Source organism: Cervus elaphus, chromosome 9, assembly GCF_910594005.1.
Source record: "Cervus elaphus chromosome 9, mCerEla1.1, whole genome shotgun sequence".
In the NCBI taxonomy this organism is placed as follows: domain Eukaryota; kingdom Metazoa; phylum Chordata; class Mammalia; order Artiodactyla; family Cervidae; genus Cervus; species Cervus elaphus.
The window spans coordinates 33,051,458-33,073,617 of NC_057823.1; the positions used below are offsets into that span (position 1 = coordinate 33,051,458).

The window sequence follows — 22,160 nt, forward strand, 5'->3', positions numbered from 1 at the left end:
TGTAATAATTAATGAATTAGTTATACAAGATGGCTCTAGGGTGGTGGTTGGTTTCAGTGTAGGTATGGAGGCTTTTGGACGGTCACTTATTACTTAAAGTTCCATGTAGTCAGGAGTTTTCTGGTGTTCTCAGGTTTTGGGCTTAAGTTTCCTGCCTCTGGATTTCAGTTTTATTCTTCCTGTAGTCTCAGGACTTCTCCAACTATACAGCACTGATAATAAAACTTCTAGGTTAATGGCGAAAAGATTCTCCCCCGTTAGGGACACCCAGAGAGGTTCACAGAGTTACATGAACAGGAGAAAAGGGAGGAGGGAGATAGAGATGAGTAGGAGGAGAAAAAGGGGGACTCAAGAGGAGAGAGACAGATCTACGCAGCTGTCTGTTCCCAGAGTGTTCTCCGTATCTCAGACACCTACAAGGATTCACAGAATTGGATTGGGAAGAGAAGGGGAAAGGAGGAAATAGAGGTGTTCTGAGGTAGAAAACAGAGAGTCAAGATTGGGAGAGAATAATCTTCGGTTTAAAGATAGGGCTTCTCTTTTTTTATTTTTGTAAGGTTATAGTGTAGTGAAAATGAAAATGAAGAGTAGTAGAGGAGTACTAGAGGACTTTAAAAGAAATAAGAGAAAAAGAAAAATAGAAAATAAAAGAGAAAACGGAAAGAAAAAAAAAGAAGAAAAAAGAAAAAAAAAGAAAAAAAACAAAAAAAAAACAAAAAAAAGAAAGAAAGAAAAAAAATTTTTTTTTCCCCTAATTAAAAAAATCATAAAAATCTATGAAAATGAAAGTTAAGGAGTAATGGGGGAGTAATAGGGAATTTTAAAGGAAAATAAAAGAGAAAAAATAAAAAAGAAAAAATATAAAAAGAAAAAAAAATTTTTTTTTTTCCCTTACTTAGAAAAAAAAAAAGTAAAAATATATCTAGGAATTTCTCTGGAGCTGTTGCGGTCAGTGTGGGTTCGGCTCAGTTTCAGACAGCTCCTCATTCCAGCTTACACTTCTCCATATCTACAGGGCCCTTCCGGTGAAGTCGGTGTTTTCTACAGGGATTTTAATCTGTTGCACCAGTCCCTTCTGAAGCGGTTCCCTTTGTTTATTTGGCTTCTGTTTGCCGGTCTCTTCACAGCCTCATTTCCGCCCTGACACAGGCGGGCGGAGGTGGACTCTTATTCAGGTAGCTAGTTCCGTTGCGCTGCTGGGAGGGGCTGACGCTGCGGGGATGGGCTGGCGCTGCCGGGAGGGGCTGGCGCTGTGAGGGCGGGCTTGCGCCGCGGGGGCGGGCTGGCGCTGCCGGGAGGGGCTGACGCTGCTTTCTCCCTCTGCGCTGCTCAGGCTGCCGGCTGTTCTATATGGAGCGCGCCCCGCGCTGCGCTAGGTTCCAGCCCTCGGGTGTTACACAAAAGCGCGGAAGGAAAAGCTGCGCCTGCTCTCTGTGCCTTCCCCGTCAGAGCGGTCCAGGCAGCGAGGGGCTTGATGGGCGCGCTATCCCCAGGTGTGGCGCACTCACTCCCTTCCGCGGACCCAGTCTCAGTTTCCGCTGGCGCCAGGCGGGTGCGCGCGCCTTCCGCCCTCCGCGTCCCCAGCCCCAGTCCCCGCCCCGCGCCGGTCGGGTGCCTGCGCCCTGTGTCTCGCCGCGACCTTCCCCTCCCCCCTGCCTCCTGCCTCCGGCGGGGCTGGGCCGGTCCGCAGCCTGCGAGCTCTTCTCGGAACTTTCTCCGTCCCTTTGTTCTGCGAACGGCAGGCAGTGTGTTCCGGCCGGTTAATTTACTCTCTCTCTTTTGGTCTCCCACAGTTCAAGTTGGCACCTCACAGAAGCTCCCTCCGATTGTCCTCAGGGCACTCAGGCCCGGACCCTAGCCCAAGCAAGGCCGCCTAAGACTCCCTTCCCGGGACGGGTCTCCGTCCTTAGCTCTTTTGTCTCACTTTTTATCTTTTATATTTTGTCCTACCTCCTTTCGAAGACAATGGTCTGCTTTTCTGGGCGCCTGATGACCTCAGCTAGCGATCAGAAGTTGTTTTGTGAAGTTTGCTCTGCATTCAGTTATTCTTTTGATGAATTTGTAGGAGAGAAAGTGGTCTCCCCGTCCTACTCCTCCGCCATCTTGGCTCCTCCCCCAAGATGGCTCTAAAAAGGATCTGAGAAATCATATTGTAACTGGGAGAGGTTATACTAATAATTTTTTCCAATGATTTTTAAAACCTCTATGAAGATGCAATTGTGGGGACATTTTAAAAAAAATTATAGTTGTCAGCTGGACTTTGTGAGAATTCCCTAGGATAATCCTTTAGGATGGGACCAAGACCCTCCAGGTCAGCACCGATTATAATGAGGCTTTCTAGCTCTGATGTCAGATTCTCAAAATATTTGAAGCCTTTAGATTAATCTTTAGATTTAAATCTAAAGTTAAATTAAACCTAAAGATTTAAATCTAGATAGTCTTTAGATTTAAAATAGGCTGATGTAATACAATTAAATATAGCAGTTTAAGTTGAGGTACCAATGTTCTGTCTGAATTTTAGTGTGTAATTGGCTTTGGAATATATGTTTTCAAAGGCTTGGAGTGTCCCTTTCTCCTGGCAGGCCCATCCCTAGATGCCTGGCTTCCCTTGATGTGACTGAGCCGTCCTCTGCCTGTTTCTGTCAACAAGAGGACCCGTCCAGCCAGCCCAGTGGGAGGGCGGGAATGATAACATCTCTTGGGACAGCATCATGCAACAGAGCACACATCCAGATCATGCTGCCGGTGTCACAGCTACTTGCTAATTTAACCTGACCTTGTTTATTGGGACAAAGTCAGACTCGATTTCCTTGAAGACTTGTTGGCTGTCTCAATGCCTCCATCCACCCATCTCCTCCACTTGCCTAAATGGCTAGAGAAACTAACTCTTGGCTACAAACCACGAAAGCTCATTTCCTTTCTCCCCCATCTGGTCGTGAGACCATGGTGAGATGACAATCTGTTTATGCTTTTTTCACACTCTGTGGGACTATGCCCTTCTGTTAAAGTTGACTTACAGAAAGCAGTGATTCTCAAGTTCTAGTGTGCCTCAGAATCCTCTGGAAGGCTTGACAAAACAGATTTCTGGGCTTCACCCTCAGTATCTCTGAATCAAAGGGTCTGAGGTGGGACCAAGAATTTGCTTTTCTAAACAGTTCTCTATAAAGCTAATGCTATTGGTTGGAATATCAGACTTTGAGAATCACTGATCTAGAGGATAAAACCCTTTGGTTCTGGCTCTGGAACAAGAAAGCTAGTTCTTTAATCAACTGATATGTAGCTTTATGTCTATCAGATATTTCAATATTTAAGTGTGTTGTCATATACATCCTGCATGCATGCTAAGTCAGTTCAGTCGTGTCTCATTTTTTGTAACCCCATGGACTGTACCCTGCCAGGCTCCTCTGTCCATGGGATTCTCCAGGCAAGAGTACTGGAATGTGTTGCCATGCCCTCCTCCAGGGGATCTTCCTGACCCAGGGATCTAATCCTCATCTCTTACGTCTTCTGCATTTGCAGGCAGGTTCTTTACATATACATCTTAGGGATTCTTATTGTGTTATTCAAATAAGTGGTCTTTGATGATGTTCAGAACCTAAGGCTGTGGATAGAGACCTGAGTTTACATAGAGGGGGAACAAACAGCCTCCTTCATCATTTGCCTCCTTTTTCACTTGGTTCGCCTTTGGTTCTTCAGCCAAGGTGACCTGAAATTTCTACAGTCACTTTCTAGTTTAAATAATGAATGCCAGAACACTGTCACCAGAAAGATATGGTTAAAAAGAAAGGAAGCAAGAAAAAAAGAAAAGGACGGATGACAGGAGGAAAGCAAAGAAGGAAGGAGGGTGTGAGGGAGGCAAGAAAGGAAAAAAGAAAACTTCAATCATTTTTTTGCTTGCTTTTTTTTACTTACTTTAAAAAATTTACTTTAATTGAAGGCTAATTAGTTTACAATATTGTGGTGGTTTTTGCCATACATTCACATGCATCAGCCATGGGTGTACATGTGTTAAAACACGTTTTTAAGATGATACATTTAGAGAATGTCTGGAAGGAACTATATTGACTTAATAATAATTAAAATAATAATGGCAACTAAAATTTTTATCCAGTGCTTACTCATGACAAGTAACTGCTAACTACTTCATAGGTTGTATCATTTCATTTTACAAAAGTCCCATAAAGGCTTCTATCTCCATTGAAAATGTATTAAGTGATGTTGAATCACATTTAGAACCAGATTTTAATGAAAAAAATTTGATGTATTAAATCACAGGGTAGGGAATGCTTACATTTCATATAAGCTGAATACCCAGAACCATAGCACTAAACAAAGCTTGTTTCCTGGTCTTGCTTTCTCTTGCAGTGTTTTCACTCCTGCTGTGAACACCTTTTCCATTCCTTTCCCCCAGAGCTGAAATTCTGCCCACTCCTCTGGTCAAATTCAAGTGACACCTCCTCTGGGTTTTCTCTTCTCACTTCATTTTCTTTTGAACAGTCACATATAATGAAGAGGTGAATGTGTTTGGTTAGGAAATAGCAGGTGTTCACTTTTATTTTTGTCACATATTGGCTTTGGAATTTTGAGCAATTAATATCTCTGTTTCTCTGCTTGAAAAGTGGGATGAATAACACACTAGTATGTTGTTGTTCAGTCGCTAAGCTGTGTCCAGCTCTTTGTGACCTCATGGACTGCAGCACACCAGGCTCCCCTGTCCTTCACAATCTCTTGGAGTTTGCTCAAATTCATGTCTGTTGAGTCGATCATGCTATCTAACCATCTCATCCTCTGCCGCCCTCTTTTCCTCTGCCTTCAGTCTTTCTCAACATCAGGAGCTTTTCCAATGAGTTGGCTTTGGCATCAGGTGGTCACAATATTGGAGCTTCAGCTTCAGCATCAGTCCTTCCTATGAGTATTCAGAGTTGATTTCCTTTAGGGTTGACTCTCAAGAGTCTTCTCCAGCACCACAATTCTAGTATACTGTACCCCAACATGAGTATACTGGCCTGTTTTTATCTTATGAATTTATGAATCAGTAATTAATTGAGTGTTCTCTGTATTGTCTTCTAGAAAGCTCAAGGATTAATTGGCAAGCCCTCTCTAGGAAATGTACTGGGTCTCATGGCATTTTGTCTCTGTACTACTACTTTCTACCATTTTCCTTTAGACTTTCCTGACAATAATAACTTAAAAATTAGTTTACAAAGGTAATTCAACTTTGTGCATACAAATTAGAAGATATAGCATCTCCACCTCCACTCACTGAGGAATAATAACTTCTAATATACACAGTTTCATTTATATCTGTCTATCATCTGCCTATCTGTACCAGTTTAAAATGGTATTCTACTATGCATAGAATGTGAATACTATGCATGGAATGCAAAGAACTGACTCACTGGAATAGACTCTAATGCTGGGAAAGATTGAGGGCAGGAGGAGACTGGTTAACAGGGGATGAGAAGGCTGGATGGCATCGTCGACTCAATGGACATGAATTTGAGCAAACTCTGGGGGATAGTAAAGGACAGATAAGTCTGGTGCACTGCGGTCCACGGGGTCACAAAGAGTCAGACATGACTGAGCAACTGACATGCATATTGTTGTATAGGCTGATTTTTTAAATTTAGAAATATATTGTGAACATTTTCCCACGTCAATAGGAAATGTAAATATTCACATGAATGTTTGTTACTTATGGAGTTTTCCACCCTAGGCCTCCACCATGATTACTTAAAATTTGAGCAGGTGAAAGGAGATGGAACCCAACACAGAGGAGAAGGACTGACTTTAGGTAGGGGAAGAAACATTTCTCCCATTAAATGGGAGAAAGGGCATATGCAGATAAAGGTAGATTATATAAATATATAATTTATATTGTATGGGCTTCCCTGGTGGCCCACATGGTAAAAAATCTGCCTGCAATGGGGGAGACCTGAATTGGATCCCTGGGTCAGAAAGATCCCCTGGAGATGGGAACAGCAACCCACTCCAGTACTCTTGCCTGGAGACTCCCACGGACAGACGAGCCCGAAAATGTACAGTATATAATATATATATATATAGGTCTGTCTAGTCAAAGCTATGGTTTTTCCAGTAGTCATGTATGGATGTGAAAGTTGGACTATAAAGAAAGCTGAGTGCCGAAGAATTGATGCTTTTGAACTCTGGTGTTGGAGAAGACTCTTGAAGCCCCTTGGACTTCAAGGCGATCAAACCAGTCAATCCTAAAGGAAATCAGTCCTGAATATTCATTGGAAGGACTGATGCTGAAGCTGAAACTCCAATACTTTGGCCACCTGATGCAAAGAACTGACTCATTGGAAAAGACCCTGATGACTGGGAAGGATTGAAGGCGGGAGGAGAAGGGGACAACAGAGGATGAGATGGCTGGATGGCATCACTGACTCAATGGGCATGAGTTTGAGTAAACTCCGGGAGTTGGTGATGGACAGGGAGGCCTGGCGTGCTGCAGTCCATGGGGTCACAAAGAGTCGCACACGACTGAGCGACTGATCTTAATTATATATATATATATATATATATAGTTTTTCCCCTTAGACCATATAGTAAGAAGAAGCATGGATATGGTGACCTGAAAGCAGAAGGCAATCAAATCTCTACTGCCAGAGTTCAAAGAAAAAAATTGGCAGCAACTTGAACAGAATTTTGTGGCAAGAGAACTGCTTGGCCTCCTTATGCCCAGATCTTCAGGGCTCATGTTTGTCCCTTACTATTCCCCACAGGGGAGACTCACCTTAAACACCTGCTACCCAGCTTTCTGTGTTATTCTTGTCATCCATTTCCTGGGAACTGGGCCCTGATCTACCTGCTTCACATGCTGTATTTTTGCACTGACTTCTCTGGCTCTCTGTGACCTTCTAGTATCCTCACTGCAAACCCCTGAAGGCATGCCTCTTATCTGATCCTAGATCAGACCCTTTGCTCCCTACCTTACCATTAGCTTCCCAATTATCTGCCTACCTTGAGGTCTCTCCAGCCACTCCCAAACCACTACAGGACATTTTCCTAAAACATCATGAGACTCTGTCTAACTTGCTAGCAAAAACTGTTGCTGTTGTTTAGTCACTAAGTTGTGTCCCCCTCTTTGTGACCCCATGGACTGCATCACGCCGGGATCCTCTGTCCTTCACTATCTCCTGGAGTCTGCTCAAATTCATGTCCATTGAGTCATCGATGCTGTCTAACCTGTTCATGGATCACAGCCTTGTCGTGGCCAAGGGGCTTGCCAGAAGCCATGCTGTAGGGGGCCACCCAAGACAGACAGGTCATACATGGTGAAGAGTTCTGACCAAATGTGGTCCCCTGGAGAAGGAAATGGCAACCCACTCCAGTATTCTTGCCTGGCGAACCCCATGAGCAGTATGAAAAGGCAAAGAGATATAATGCCAGAAGATGAGCCCCCCAGGTCGGAAGGTGTCCAATATGCTACTAGGGAAGAGTGGAGGGTAATTACTAATAGCTCCAATAAGAATGAAGCAGCTGGGCTGGCACAAATACACAGTAGGAAATAATCCCTGGAGCATAAACCTAGAAACTCACCAGTACAAAGAAGAAAACATGATACATATCAGATTAGGGAAGTTCACACAACAAACAGAAGCCACTATGATCACTTTTTACCAGGAAATCTATTCAGAGATGAAGATGAAACTGTTTATATTTATGCAAAATACAGTTTATTCAGGTTTATATTTAAACAACAAAAAAATTTCTAGCTGAGTGACTGAAATCTACAATAAAAAATGTAGTCACCTTCTGTTTCTGTAACAGCCTGTGTTCTAGGTGAATTCTTTCTGCAGATAACATCTACATTATTTGCTTATTTGACTTTACAATTACTAGCTCTCAAGTGTAAGCATGTGAGATAAACAGTCACATGGTTAAGAGATCTGAACAATTTAATCCTCTAATGCCAATAGGTTTGTTAAATGTAACAATAAAAAAACCAAAATCAACTAACAGATAGATATTGATGCAAAAGGTCAATGTTTCTATGTTTGTATGTGCCAGTCCTTAACTAAATGAGTTTATTTCCTTACAAAAGGTTTATTTTTGATATGTAGAAATGTGTAGAAAGCTCATCAGCTTAATGAGATAAAGGCTTGTCCAGGAAGGTTTGGGGAGAAAAAATGATGGGAGAAGGATGGGGGAAGGAGTCAGCAAAAGCCTTAAGGGTGACAGAGGGAAAAATGATATTTATAAACTCACATTAGCAGTAAAGGACACTAGCTAAGTAGGCAAAAGCAGGTTAATATGTATTCATCTGAGTCACAAGACCCGGGGGTTGGGTTTATATCTAAGTGAGAAAGAGAATTTTAAAAGAGTCCAAAGGTCAAGTGGCAAGACCAAAGAAGGATCACAGCCCTTCTGTGGCATTCTCTAGTATCCAGAAAACATGTTACATTTCTCCAAATGTCACTACTTCATTAAATTCAGTAACCAAGTCAATGTTAGCAGTATGACTATGGCTGATAAGACTGTTCAAGGAAGATTTTATAATGATTATGTTGATGGTGTGATTTTGGAGTTAAAAAAGGAAGCACAAATTTCACTTAGTACCCATTGTCCCACATCATTTCTAATGAGAAAGTGTGGGCAAAAGGCAAATGGACAACGTAGCCATCAATATGTGTACTGTGTGATTCTCAGTGGACCTCTTATAGGCAATGAATGTAGAAAAGGGTAGCAAATTCTTCCTGGATGTTCTCAGGTAAGGAATAATTTCACCTCCCACTCATTTCTTACTGTGAGACCTTAATAGATCAAACTGGGAATCTGACCCTAAGTCATGTTTTTCCTGTTCCTCCAGATTGCGCAGAGGAGGTTGGAACTGTGCACCCTATTATCTTAATACAAGGTAATTTTCCCTCCTTGTCTCTTTATCTATTCCCTTTTATGGTCAGCGTCAGGGAGAAGTATCTTATATGTGAATGTGTGCTCAGTTGTTTAGCTGTGTCCGACTCTTTGTGACCCCATGGACTATAGCCTGCCAGGTTCCTCTGTCCTTGGGGGTTCTCCAGGCAAGAATGCTGGAGTGGGTTGCCATGCCCTCCTCCAGGGGATCTTCCCAACCCAGGGATCCAACCCAGGTCTCTTGCATTGCAGGTGGATTCTTTACTATCTGAGTCACTGGGGGTGCCCACAGCACAGCATAAGGGACCAAAATTAACTACATGCACGCATGGGTGGTGCAGTTACAAATAATGAGATACAAACAGGCTACAAAGCAAATGCCATTCTTGAGGTGGATGGAGGGTACTGCGCATGATCTTTGCACACAGCACCACCAAGGGGGTGGGGAGACCACTGAAGCCACCCCCTCCCCACAGCCTCACTCCATTTAAGGAACCAGCCTGCCCTCAGAGAGTGAGCAAGAGCATCTCTTTCTTGTTTTTGATCTCGTGGTGCAGCAATAAAATACCAATAAAGCCTTGCTTAAATTCCTTGTCTGGCCTCTTATCAATTTCTATTGATTAAAGAGTCCAAGGATCTGAGTTGGTAACAGCATAGTAGCAATATACTTCATTTCCACTGGTCACATTCCATTGGTCAGAACTAATTACAGTGTCCCAAGTTACACGTGAAGGGGCTTTGAGATGAGGTCCTTGGTTGAAATGAAGTCTCTGACTCCTTCTTCTCAGGCCCTGGGAGCATCCTGGGTAATCTCTCCTTAAAATTCCACTGGACTGGACCTCCCTGGTGGCTTAGTGGTAAAGAACCCACCTGCCAATGCAGGAGATGCGTGTTCGAGCCTTGATCCAGGAAGATTCCCACATGCCTCGGACCAACTAAGTCTCTGTGCTGCAATGTTGAGCCTGGGCTCTAGAGCCTGGGCGCCACGACTTCTGAGCCCACTTGCTGCAACTGCTGAAGCCCGCGTGCCATGGAGCCCATGCTCCGTAACAAGAGAGGCCACCACAATGAGAAGCACACGTGCGGCAGCTTAGGAGTAGCCCCTGCTCACTGCGACTAGAGAACAGCCTGTGCAGCAATGAAGACCCAGCACAGCCAGAAATAAATTAAAAAAAATTTTTTTTTAAGTTTTCTTAAAAAAAAAAAAAAATCATCAGGTTGTTGGCTGAACTGGGCCTCACACAAATTTTATGTGGCCCATATAGCATTGGTTAGGAAAATATAAGGCCAGGGGAGGTGGCTCAGACGGTCAAGAATCTGCCTGCAATGCAGGAGACCCAGGTTGGATCCTTGAGTTGGGAAGATCCCCTGGAAAAGGGGCAGAAACCCATTCAATATCCTTGCCTGGAGAATTCCATGGACAGAGGAGCCTGGTAGGCTACACTCCGTGGGGTTGCAAAGCCTCAGACACAACTGAGTAACATTTTCACTTTCAGGACTCTATATACAGGACTTTATATACTTTATATACAGACCTTTTCAGTTAGTTATCAACATTTAAAAATAGGAAGCTTTCTATATTAAAAAGTCTACATCTTGGGTTTCTCTTAAAAGAGTCAGATTTTCTGGCAAAGCTAGACCTACAGTTATGCATGGTAGCATATAACTAGAGCTAGATCCTGTCTACTTTCCAGTTTGCTTCCGTCCCCTTTAACAATTCCATTTAGCCCTTCCAGGTAGTTTCACTGCTTTGGATTACTTGCCTTGGCACTGCTGGCCTTTGAACTTGTGTTTGTGGAGCAGAAACACAAATTATGGTGTGGTTTGGCCAGAGGTGGAGGAGAGTGTCTTGTTTCGCTATAAGAAGTAGTTTGCTAGCGCTATTTTAGCAAAGTACCAAAAACTGGGTGATTTAAACAACAGAGATTCAATGTCTCAGTGCTGGAGGCTGGAGGTTTCATATCAAGGTGTTGGCAGGGTTTTTTCTTTCTGGGCTATGAGGGGAAAAACTGTTTTTAGGCCTATGTCCCTGGCTTGTAGATGGCCATCTTCATTTTCACATGGCACTTTCTCTATATGTGGATCCTTGAGTCCAAATTTCCTCTTCTTATGAGGATATCAATCATATTAGATTAGGGCCTGCCTACCTTAATGAGCTCACTTTAACTGGATTACCTCTGCAAGGATCTTGTCTTCACGCAAGGTCACATTCTGAGGAAATGGGAGTAGGCCCTTCAACATATGAGTTTGGACAGCACACAATTCAACTTGTAATACTGTATTCACTCACCTGGCTTCATGTGCATTTCACGATTACATAAAGAAAGGAAAGGGACTTCTTCCCTGGTGGCCCAGTGATTAAGAATCCACCTTGAAATGCAGGGGACACAGGTTTGAGGCCTGGTCGGGGAACTAAGATCCCACTGCGGAGGAGCAACTAAGCCTGTGTGCTACAACTACTGGGCCCACACATGACAATCAGAGTCTGTGCGCCACGATGATAGATCCCGCACACCACGAAGATTCCACGTGCTGCAACCAAGACCCAGACCTGATGCAGCCAAATGAATTAACTTTTATTAAAAAGACAGAAAAAAAATTCTCAAAATAATCTCAGCTAGAAAACTGATCGTGTTATACCATTGTGTTGAAAAAAAAGGGCATATTGTACAGAAGAGTTGAGATGCAATATCAAAAGTAATCTCTATTCTTTGCTAAGAATATCACATATTTGGTTTTTACTGTGCAGCTGACATGGTCTATTCTGAGGCCCAGAAGAATCCTTCCATCCCATGGGGAAAGGCTTTTTCTCATGGGAAGGGGCAGTGCAAAGGCTGCTGTTGTGAATTAAAAAGGTTGCCGGCCACATCAGTAAACAAAGGATGTTGCAGCCACTAAGCCAGCAGCACCAGCTATGCGCTGGAGATTCAGGGTGGAGAAAAGCAGGATACTGAGCCTAGACCATTAAAATGCATATTAAAGGAATGACTTCAGTGAGTCCCGATTCTTGCATCTCGCCATACACAGAAAACCACTAAAACACATTAACTTGAGATGTCCGGTTTTCTTTAATTAACAGTAATCTTTTGATGGGGCTTCCCAGGTGGCACTAGTGATAAAGAACCCTCCTGTCAATGCAGGAGACATAAGAGACGTGGGTTTGATCCCTGGCTTGGGAAGATCCCCTGGAGAAGGGAATGGCAACCCACTCCAGTATTCTTGCTTGGAAAATCCTATGGACAGAGGAGCCTGGTGGACGGCAGTTGATGGGATTGCAGAGTTGGACACAACTGAAGCAATTTAGCACAGCACAATCTTTTGATGTTCTGACTACCTGGTTTTGTTGCAAAAACTCCCTTACCTCTCCAGAGCAATCCCTCAGAGCTATCTGAGAGGCTGCCTTCTGGGCTTGAATCCTCAGAAAGTCTGCCAAGTAAAACATAATTCTTAACTTTTAGGTTGTGCATTTTTTTTTTCGGTTGACACTGTGTTCCTTGACAAAAGAATAGCTCTGCTCAACCTTGCATGGACTTTTCTTCTCTCCCAGGCAGAAAAATATGTTCCTTTTCATGTAATTGTCCACCCACATCTGCTATCTGCAGAGCAGTTGTGAAGCTACCACACAGATCCAGTGGGCTGACAAGTCTTTCAGTAACTGAAAGCCCCCCACAGAGCAAGCTATGAAATGTCCCCAGAGTTCACCTGTGGTAAATCAAACTGTTTACTGAGGTGCAGAGGAAGAGTTCCTAACTGCCACTCACATTCTTTCAACTTCTTCCACCAAAGCATTTGCTGACTTCTCTGAGGGGGTGTAGGGGCCTTTGTGGGGGAGATAGCTGCCTCGGACAGCTGGGACAGGCCATGGTGGCTTAAATGAAAAAACTCCCAGCAGCCGGGCACCACAGCGCAAAGCACAGCACCCTTTGCTCATAAAACACAGTGAAGGGAAGTATGTTGCTGTTCAGTCACTAAGGAGTGTCTGACTCTCTGCGACCCCATGACCTGCAGCACGCCTGGTTTCCTTGTCCACCACCATCTCCCAGAGTTTGCTCAAGTTCATGTCCGTCGAGTCAGTGATGCCATACAACCATCTCATCCTCTGCCACTCTTCTTTTGCCTTCTATCTTTCCCAGAAAGGAAGTATAGTAGCACTGAGTTCTCAAAACTCTGTTGATGATACACTTGGGAACGCAAAGAGCCAAACCCAAGTGAACTGATATAGATATAAAGGGCTACTGAACCATCATTAGAAGTGGGGAAAATGCCCAATGTTTGAGCTTTCAAGAAGGTAAGTAGTCTACTTAACTGTGTGTGTGTTTGAATTTTTTGTTTTTCTGTTAGCCAGTGACTTGACTCACTTCAAACAGATCAGCTGTTTGGAGACACATAAGCACAGTCCCACATAAAAGACTATTTAAAAACCTTTAGGGATAGGTAGGGAGTTTGGGATGGACATGCACACACTGCTACATTTAAAATGGATAACCAACAAGGACCTACTTTAGAGCCCATGGAACTCTGCTCAATGTTACTTGGCAACCTGGATGGGATGAGAGTTTGGGGTGGAGTGGATATGTGTTTACGTATGGCTGTGTTGCCTTGCTGTCCATCTGAAACTATCACAACTTTGCTAATCGGCTATACTCCAATATAATAATATACAGTTAAAAAATAAAAATTCTAAAGTCAAATCAGAGGGTTATGAAGATAAACAAACAACCCCAAAGAAAATATTAGCAAAATATTCTCCTTACTTAGAAAAATCAAGATTCAGAATTCCTGGAGTTACTGAGACAGCTCAAGAACACTTGGTGCCATACACTCATGATTCACTTCCTTCCTCATGATACGAGGATATGAGAGGCTGACATTTTCTTCCATTAGCACTGGTTGAAAAGAGGATCGGGGAAGTCCTCTCTGGCTGCAGAGGTGCTGAGTAGCTGAATGTAAATGTAGAATTCTGTAACTCTGCACAAATGAGATAGTCTGTGATTTGATCCTAGGAACAATGACAGGAAATAACTCATCATCTCTTCTCTGGAGAAGAGTTTTCCTTAAAAAACCATGTGACTACATCCTTCTTTATCCTAAGCCTCTGCTGCCTGGTAATTCCCTAACCTTCAGTCCTTCTGGAATCACCCTTTTCTTTAATAATCAAATAACATGCCTAAGCCCCCATCCCACTCCCTGCAGCCTGGTGTCCTAAAGACGCCCTAATACACCCTCCTGAAGAGAGGAATGCCCAGGCTCCTTCTGCAATCACTACCGCGGCTGTCTCTCCCTACAGAGCCAACTGCATCCTTATGTTACTCTTGGCTATTTGCTGTCATATGTGTATGTTTCAAATATAAGACAATTGGACTTCTGCTGAAGCTGGGAGGCAACAGAGGGTAATTGCAACTCAGGGTATTAGACATTCCTGTCCTAAAATTTGCCAGCTGCTTTCCCTACATAAAATGTCTTCTTGAATAACTTTCTCTCCCACCTCTGCCTGCCACCATACAGCTTGGGTCCTGCTTTCTTTCAGGTTATCCCAACTTTCCTTCCTTCAGCTGCTACTAAGACATTAATACCCAAGTCTCTTGATATAGGGTCTATAAAAATAGGCTTAGCTTGTTGCTCAAGGTTATGAGAAATGTTGTTTTAAGTGTCTCTCTTATTCTAGCTCTCAAACCCTGGCCAGAATCTTTTTTTGATATGCAACTTCACCTAGCAGAAAAAAATATTTCCCCAAACTTGCTCTACAAGAGCAAATCACAAATTATATTACAATTTCTGTTTAGGGGGCAGATGTATTTCTATCTCTGGGAAAATTTGGAATTAAATATGCAAGTGATGAAGTATTAGTATATTTTTCTTAAGGAATAATCTATCTTCAGATATTTATATTATTTTAGACAATTTGGCCTGTTAGAAGGGTTCCATCATTCCAATTTAAAGTGAGTAATTGAATAACTGTTTTACATTTGTGATACTAAGTTAAAATCTAAGTTTATAACAAAGAAACCCATGAAAAGTTGTTCAATATTATTAGAGAAATGCAAATCAAATCTGCAATGTGGTATTACTTCACACTGGTCAGAATGACCATCATCAAAAAAATCTACAAACAATAAATGCTGGAGAGGGTGTGGAAAAAAGGGAGCCCTCTTGCACTGTTGGTGGGAACGTAGATTGATACAGCCGCTAGGGAGAACAGTGTGGAGATTACTTTAAAAACTGCGAATAAAACTACCATGTGCTGCGCTGTGCTGTGTCACTCAGTCGTGTCTGACTCTCTGTGACCCCATGGACTGCAGCCCGCCAGGCTCCTCTGTCCATGGGATTCTCCAGGCAAGAGTACTGGAGTGGGTTGCCATGCCCTCCTCCAGGGGATCTTCCTGACCTAGGGGTCGATACCGCATCTCTTGCATCTCCTGCACTGGCAGGTGGGTTCTTTACCTCTAGGCTTTCCTGGCGGCTCAGACACTAAAGAGTCTGCTTGCAGTATGGGAGACCTGGGTTCAATCCCTGGGTCAGGAAGATACCCTGGAGAAGGGAATGGCAATCCACTCCAGTATTCCTGCCAGGAAAATCCCATGGACAGAGAAGCCTGGTGGGCTGCAGTCTGAGGGTCGCAAAGAGTCAGACACAGCTGAAGCACCCGAGCCCACATGCACTCACGTGTGTAAAATAGACAGCTAGTGGGAAGCTGCTATATAGCACTGGGAGCTCAGCTCGACACTCTGTGATGACCTACAGGGGTGGGATGGGTGGGTGGGAGAGAGGTTCAAGTGGGAGGGAAATATATGTACACCTATAGTCAATTCACGTTGATGTACAGCAGAAACCAAAAAAATGTTGTAAAGCAATATACTCCAATTAAAAAATATAAGTTTATAACCAAGATGATTAGAACAATTAAGAGAATTTATTATTCATCTTATCTACAAATCTAACTTTTTGATTTATAAGAATCACTAGATTAAGGAGGTTTCTTTATGGCATGATGGAAATAGTCTAAGGTTGATTATGATGGTGGTTGTACAGCTCTGTGGATACACTGAACTATACACTCTAAATTGTACATTTCTTGTACTCTTTAAATGGGTGAACTATATGGCGTATGACTTATATCTAACAGCTGTTAAGAAAAGAATCATTTGACTTCTTGAGAACGTGAGTCCCCAAGAAAAGAATCATTTGACTTCTTGAGAATGTGAGTCCATTGTAATACTGAAAAAATACAGTACACTTATAAATTCAGTATCAGAATTTTTTCCCCCTGTTTATACGTCAGTATTTAAAAGCATTAGATTAAATTATAAAAGCTTCCTTAGGGCTTCCCTGGTGGTTCATTGGTAAGGAATCCACCTGCCAAACCAAGAAATGTGGGTTCAATCCTTGGTTTGGGAAGGAGAAGGAAATGGCAACCCACTTGAGTATTTTCGCCTGGGAAATCCCATGGAACAGGGAGCCTAGTGGGACATACATAGTCCATAGCGTTGCAAAAGAGCTGGACATGACCTAGTGACTGAACAGCAACAAAAGCTTCCTTAAAACTGATTGTGAAAATTTGCCAAATAAAATAAGAGGATTTATAAATTATAATTAAAGTTTAAGGCAAAAGTAGGTTTTGAAAATTTAATCTTAATAAACTGAATACTAATAAAAATAGAATATATTATGCATGCTTAGGACTTCTTTATGGAGCAAAGGGGATGAGGCTTATATAATATCGTTAGTCATTACAATATAAATTAGCAGTCTTGAGATCCCTGAATGATGGAGTAACAAAATTCCTATGAAATTGAGCTTGAAAAACCTAGTTATTCTGAAAGTAGAGTTAACACCTTTAACTGGTACCAGCTCTGACTGGTTCTATTTTATAGAATGGAAGTTGATGAAAGGACAGATTTTTCTGTTTTCTTCACTGTGAAGCAGAGAAAGAAAACTATCTGCCTCCTATGACTGTTGTGAGCATTAAATAAAGTAGTCCATGTAAATGGCTGAGTTATTGGCACAGAGAAGGTGCTACATAAATGTTACCTGCTATTATTAGCTGGTCAGTATCAGCACATCCTAGGTAAATGCACAGAGTAGACATCTGATGCTTTGTTGTTATTTTTGGCCAGCTAGTGTCCATTCTCCCTTTCCAAGTCTTGATTTCCTTTTTGAGAAGTTACCCATTTCTGAATGTGCGGTATCCCTGGTGGAACTACCTAGGCACTTGTCTTCATGGGCTGGCAGGTAATCCAAGTTAGACTGACTGGAGCCCCAAGCTCAGCCTCTGGAGAATTTGATTCTTGAGTGAAGCGGTGCAAGAAGGGAATGCCTTTGTGGTGTAGTTCATAGTGAGTCTGGGGCCATGCATGGCCAGCAAGGCCGACGGACAGCTGAGCATGACAGGGGACAGTAAGGGCGAGCTAGGACCTGCCGCGTGCCTCTGCATTTGTCCATTACTGCATCTGACAGCCTCCCTAGAGGTTCTTCTCTGCTCAGCTTTAACTGGGAACAGTACAGAGAAGGGGATTCTGAGAAAGAGAGCTCCTAATAAATCAAGTTGACAACTATGCGTTCCAGCATAGTTCTTAAGGAAATAAATGGAGATGATATACATGAACATGTCAGTGCAGGGCCTGGCCCACAGTTGGTGTTTACTAAAAGCTCATTTATTTGTCATTGTGTTAGTAAATCAAGTGACCTGTGCTATTATTATTGAGACTTGACGTCATTGTTTATGACCGTTTTAAACATGTGAAAAGCAGACACACCTGATGTTAGAGTGAATAGCATTGCTGGTACCCTGTATCTCTTCATATGAACATATTTGCAAACTGTTTATATGAATAAGATGACTAAATTTGGTTAAATGTCAAAAACAGTAAATACAAGTTGTGTATTTCCTGTGATTAGATTTATTTTCACTAGCCTTGTATCTTTAGTTTTAAGAATAATGATTTTTTTCTCATTTTCCTATCAAATGTGTGATTTGTATTTGTTAGAGTAAGACCTTTTTATTATGCTGTGCTTCCTTCATCCCAATTTGTTTCTTCCAGCTTTCCAGCATAGACTTCATTATTTATTAAACTATTCCAATTTACTGCCTGTGTTCTTCTTGCCTGAACTTTTCTTACAAAGAGAGATGGCTAATTAGCTCTTAGATAAGAGTCTCCATAAGTGTAATTGTATCTGAAGGGTTCTATTAGGAAACAGAAAGCATGCTTAGCTGGGATTTAGGAGAGAATTTATTGAAGGAGCCATTTACAGAGGTGAAGATAGGGCTACAGGAATGAAACAGAAATGTCAAAGTACCCAGGAACCAGCCACGATTGAAAGCTACTATGACTGCCCCGAAGGGCTCAGGAAAGGAAATGGCCTGGCAGATGCTGGAACCAAGCCAGAGAAGTTGGCCAACAGGAGCTTAGGGATGAAGCATCCTCCAGAACTTTCTACTGAAGCAAAGCAGGAGTGCAGGTTCACTGAGCTCCCGCCAGTGCCCTCCCATTAGCTAAGCCCCATTAGCAGTGAGAGGACAATGGGGTGTGGCTGGTGCAGTCCACAGAGGCTGGCTCCCTTCAGGGGCGGAGGGCTCACTCATGTGCAATTATGTGTGTGTAAGCACAAAGTGGGTTCTATGGACACCCCCGGGACAGTGTCTCAGAAACCCCAGAATAGGGAGCAAGAGGTACTTGGACAGGCTGAGGTGAGGTGCTGTCCCCAACAGGCTGAACGGGAAGCTGGTGGAACTGTCACTGTATCTTAGCCAAGATATTTAACCTCCTTCAAACCCCTTTAAAGCCTGAGGAGAAAATAGCAATGCCTAACTTACAGAGTCGTTGAAAGGATGAAGTGATAGTACAATGTAGAGTTCTGAGTGTACTGGCTGGCATGTGTGAGGCACTTCGTAAATGGTTGATGCTTTTACAATGAGACCTGAAAATCAGCATTGGTAACTTTAATTTCCCCTTTTTATTTATCAAGTCAGAATATGTTCAAAATAATGAAAACCTGACCTAGGACCTGTATACACCCTACACTTGTCAGCATCCCCACCCTTTTGAAACTGCAGAAGAAAGCAGAATACAAGACTGTTATTGCCTTGAAAATTACCACATACTCCTGCCTGACTATATAACCTTTCCTTACTCACCAGGGAGAAGTGTTCTCCCTTTGCCTGGCAAAGTAATAAAGCCACTCTTTATTTCTTCTCCATTAAAAAAAAAAAAGAAAACCTGGAGGAAAGAAGGGGAAAAATCTTCCTCTAAATCATACCACCCAGAGAAAATTACTGTTAACACTGGTATTATTTGTATTCATGTGTATCAAAACACTATTATAGTTTCTATGTTGCCATGTGGCCTACTTTTTCATTTTGTGTTCTGTCATGAACATTCTACAAATAAATATTATTTCACACAATTATGTTTACTGGCTGCATACTATTCTAAGTAATAAACAGCATAATTATTTCTAATGATTACTTATATAGACATATAATGATTACTTATATAAGACATTACTTATATAGACATATAGTTCTCTGATTTTGGACTTTTAGGTTATCTCCAATTTTCTTATTTTATAGACTATTCTGAACTCAGTAGTTCACTTAATAAATGTACCCATGTTTGACTTTCTTCAGGATAAATTTTGAAAAACTGGGTTGTTCTGTCAGAGAGTATTAAAAAAAACAACAATGTTAATTTACTTTGAAATAGTTACCTAATGTTAAAATGCCTCTCATATGTAGTGTATCTCACTAGTAACAGCTTGTAAGCTCTAGGAAGACAAGGATTTGTGTCTGTAGTGTTCATAATTGTATCCTAGGTGCATAGAGCAGTGTGAATGAAAAAAAAATTGCTTTTCATTGAAGGAAACAAAACAATACTGTGAGTACATGCTAGTATGAACCAAGGTCAGTAAGATGATTTTAAAAGATTTCTACTAACAATACAAAAATGTATTGAGGAAAAAAAAAAGAACAAGTGTTATCTATTTTTCAAAGGAGACTACAATATCTTAACTATTCCAGAAGAAGGCATCTGGATGGAATGAGGATTTTTTTATAAAGATGGAAAAAATGGAGTGGCTGTTGGGTAGGCAGCCAACAACGTCTGCTGCACAGCTAAAAACATAGCTTTCCTAAGTCTTGAATTATAATGAACATGTTAAGTTTGTAGCTGTGTTCTTGATTGCTGTATTAGAATGTAGCAGGAAAATTATTTTTGAAATAATTTTGTAGTCTTCTAAATACACACACACACGTATACACACATACTTCTGGCCCATGAAATTTGTGGAGAATCCAGGTGGGTGTCTAAGGGGTAAATTCTGGGAAACTTTTGATCTTAAAAAGAAATTCAGGGAAAAAAGGGCCTTTCCTTTTCTCTGCTTTTATGTCTCTAATACTGTATTCATTTCTGAAATGACCCATGGAGGGACTTAGTCTGATGATGAGGCTGATGTGCTGAGAAGGCAAAACAGAAGGATGGAAAGAGTTAGGGTCCTTGGACATGACTTTGGGCTGCTAACTTTACCAGTACTGAATTCATCTTATCTCAAGGCTTCCTATCATATGAGAATCAGTTTTCCTACTGTTTCAGACCATTAAGACAAGGCCTTCTGTTCCCAGAAATGGAAAGCATCCTAATTATAAAATATATCACAGGTATCATTCCAAATATTTTGGAGTAAGCCATGTGTGTAGTACATTTACAGTCATTTGATAATTCTTAGAGCATGAGTTTTAATGACAATAGATGTATAAAGCTATATATTTAGTATATACAGTACATAATCAGTTATAACATTTATAAAATACTTATAATATGGCAGGCATTAGCCTCGGCTTTGGGAATCCAAGGGAAAGTAAAACAAGGCCCTTTCCCTCTGGGAGGAAAACATGTTTATTTCCTAATAATTTTTATTTTTAGCATATGTCTCTAGGAATGAAAAAATGAGCTTTGTTTAATGTAGTTTACCTCTTTTTTAAAGATCTTTAATGTGATCATAAAGAAATTATGCTATTTTAAAACCCTAAAAGAGAACTAAGAACATATGTGTAAGGCTCAAAGACAAATTCTTATTTATGAGCTTTGCTATATATGTGTGTGTGTATTTTCTGAAGTTCTGTACATGAATCCTACTTTTGAAAAGTCCAAAGGAAGCATATTGTTTTGGATTCATAGCACATCCCACTAGAGAGGTAAATCTGTATATTAATGTCCTAATAAATTTTTAGCACATATTTTATGAGAAAGGTGAAATATTATAATATTTTTGACAGCTAATCAATAAGGTAGGCATTTAGTTTTACTACTTTCTGGGTTATTAGGCTGCTGAGTGAAAGCAATATAGCTAGTTAAGGGAGGTATCCATTTCATAAAAGGCATGGAGAATATTAATTGGTCTTTAAGATATATGCCATGTTCCTAGCTGCCTTCTCTGATTTCCTTAGCTTGACATTTAAAAAAATTAAGTTCCAAAGTTCCCAGGTACCTTTCTCCTTCCCTTATTGATCTTCCTTTATATCTGTCACTGACTAAGATTTAAATGTAACACATAAATCATACATATAAAGTTATAAGGCTAAAAGAGTAATATAACAAGCAATAAGATAAACCTGTAAGACCCTGGTTAAAAACCTTTTTATGTGAGGGAGTTGTTTTCCAGCGACTGGTGCTATATTATGAGTCTAGTCCATGAATTCACACCCTCTTGCATTAGGCCATGAAGCGTGCTATCACAAGAACTGAGTCTTTATTTCATTGCAGCATTTCCGTGCCACCCATCTGGTGGGCAATGTTGGCATCTCCAGGTCACCAATCCAACTAACTGACCAATAATATTTTACAAGGTCTTTCAGGGCCTTGGGGCTTCCCCCCAGCTCAGTGGTAAAGACTCCACCTGCAATCCAGGAGCTTACTCTTCCTGTTTCTGATCATGTCACAAATGACTCTAAGTGGAAGATTCTTGCCTTTCAGGTTGTTTCTGATATGTCTGAGATAATCTCAGGACTCACTGCAGTCATTCCAATTAAACTATGATCCCTCCCAAAGATATGGAAGTTCTGTTCAACTGTTCTGAGATAGGTTAGTGGACCCTGCTGGGATCCACTGCATGCACACAATGTAGAGACCAAGTGGTTTGTGAAAGGTAGTCTCGGGGATAAAGAGTGAAGCCGGAGAGCCAGTCCCTGCTCTCAATGGCTGACGTGAAAGCTTCACGTGCCATTCTGGGTTCATTCCATGTGCATTCCAATCTGCTGTCTGCCCCAGGAAGCTGACTGGTAGGAATTCCAT

General features: G+C 41.7%; 1 long non-coding RNA gene across 2 annotated transcripts in view; it reads left to right on the forward strand.

Annotated features, from left to right (window-relative positions):
• The window catches only part of LOC122699850, a 39,417-nt gene that overhangs the window by 14,919 nt on the left and 2,338 nt on the right, over positions 1–22,160 (forward strand). Inside the window, exons 2-3 of one of the 2 annotated variants that reach the window (XR_006342692.1) lie at positions 8,834–8,881; positions 13,011–13,077. This is a non-coding gene — a long non-coding RNA (uncharacterized LOC122699850). Of the gene's footprint in view, positions 1–8,833; positions 8,882–13,010; positions 13,078–22,160 lie in introns of those variants that run through there. The other variant, XR_006342693.1, reaches the window with a different exon arrangement.